Source organism: Nyctereutes procyonoides, unplaced genomic scaffold (genome assembly GCF_905146905.1).
Source record: "Nyctereutes procyonoides isolate TBG_1078 unplaced genomic scaffold, NYPRO_anot_genome, whole genome shotgun sequence".
Taxonomy (NCBI): domain Eukaryota; kingdom Metazoa; phylum Chordata; class Mammalia; order Carnivora; family Canidae; genus Nyctereutes; species Nyctereutes procyonoides.
Genome location: NW_026575032.1, coordinates 12,613,085 through 12,615,022, shown reverse-complemented (window position 1 = coordinate 12,615,022; position 1,938 = coordinate 12,613,085). Strand labels below are relative to the sequence as shown.

Here is a 1,938-nt window from a genome sequence, read left to right as displayed (position 1 = left end):
TGAAGTAGCAAGGTGTTATAGGAAACCAAGGCTCCTGGAGAAGAGTTTGCACATTTCAATAAATGTAAAGAAGACCTTCTAAGATAAAATGAGCTATTATTGATGGAAATGTGGAAACCAACTGTGCTGACAATGTGAGAATTGTACTCCAAGGGGAATCAGTGACGGCTGTCTACTAAATCCTTCCCTTCTTCTCTTTTCTTCCCTTTTCCTCTTTCTTCTCTTCCCTTTGTATCTAAATACCCATTCTCATTTCTTTTTTTTTTTTTCATTTCCTCACTGATTCTTTATCTCCTCTTACCCCCTCCATTCAGCTTCTAAGAAATGATTTTTAGATTTCTGCTTATCACTTTCAGATTCATATCTTGCTATACTTCTGTGTGTGTATCGTCTAACTTGTCCACATTTGGGGTGATCCTATAAGGAATGAGCTGTCAATATTGCACAATAAATTTTGAGGGACATGAAAAGGATTGAGGGATATGAAAAGGATTTTAGCATTGTGAATTATGCTAGACCCAAAGATATATAATAGTACTCTCTAACAGTAAGTTCTCCCAAGAGTAACCTAAGCAATTGTGTAATGATTTATTTTTATTTTTTGCCTAAATGTTTTAATTTGAAACAAAGAGTTGCACCAAGCAATAGCTTACTTTCCCCACTTCAAATTAAAATAGAGCACAATAGGGGCAAATGTCATTTGGCAGGATCATCCCAGTATGTGAATATCCTTCTGCTTACTGTGGTCGGGGCAACTTTACTCATCAGCAGTCATTCTTACACATGATATTACCCCTAAAAGTACTAATGTCATGCAAAAGGAAGTGATATTATTCTCGTGTGTGAGGCAGTGTGTTCTATAAATGCCAAAGGGTAGAAGTATAAAGGCAACCCATTCTTTAAAAAAATAAATACATAAAAAATAAATTTTAAAAAGCTAATATTTCAAAGATTTTTCCAACCTCCCTCACTCCTGTGATAAAAAGTAGTGCTGTAATATGATGCCCAGATTTATTTTTTTATCTTGGCCATTTACAAAGTGTTTCTCCATCTGACTTGCATCATTAGGGTTATGGATAAAAGTTCATTCACTTTGAAGAGGGGTGTATCTACTCCTTACTCCTCTTCTTGCCTTTATGCGTATGTTCCCTGGGGCAGCTGCTATCTGAGCAGGAGCCAGGTTTCTTAATATTTTAGTTTTTTTTGGGGGGGGGCAGGGGGCAGTTTATAATAAGCTGCTTGAACTGGCATGGCTACAGCAGCCTTCTGTGATACAATTTTCCCCCCCTAGGCTGCTCTTGTCTTTTCTGTTATCTCTTTGCAGATCTGGGTCATCTGCATTCATGACTTCCTTGGGAACCAGGTCAGTGTATTCGTTATGAATGACCTTGTCTTTGGACTTCTTCTGAGCCATTGCATCATAGTGAATTTTTTCTTCAGCATCCACCTGAATGGCCAGTGCATCTGACACTTTTTTTTTCCCTTTCATCCCATTTCCAGGGGATAATGGGCCAAATGGATCTCTGGAAAGCATCTCCATCTCCAAAATAGGTATTTGGCCTTTCAGGTATCCATGAGGGAAATTCTCTTCAGGAGGAGACCAGTGAGGTCTGTCATGATCCCTGGGATCTTCTCTTTTCATCAGTTTCCAGTTAGTCCTGAGAAAGCTGAGTAGGTACAGGTAAAAAGCTGGTGAGTTCCATCTTCTTGCACGTCTTCAAGCAGGAGCTGTAATGATTTTTTTTTTTTAAATGTTCTCTACTGGTATCACTTTATCTATGGTCTTTAATACATACACATACACACATAATTATATAGTTAACATTGTATTAGCTTTACTGAAGCTATTTTACAGACACATTATTTTTCAAAAAAATGAAAATTCTAGACTTACTGCTTTATTGATCATTTTATTCTTCTTTTGTCTTTCTTCCTTTA

At 37.3% G+C, this 1,938-nt stretch overlaps 1 pseudogene; it reads right to left on the bottom strand.

Moving 5' to 3' along the window:
• Positions 1–1,185: 1,185 nt before the first annotated feature.
• Positions 1,186–1,703, bottom strand: LOC129504339 (SNW domain-containing protein 1-like; annotated as a pseudogene).
• Between the last annotated feature and the right edge of the window lie 235 nt (positions 1,704–1,938).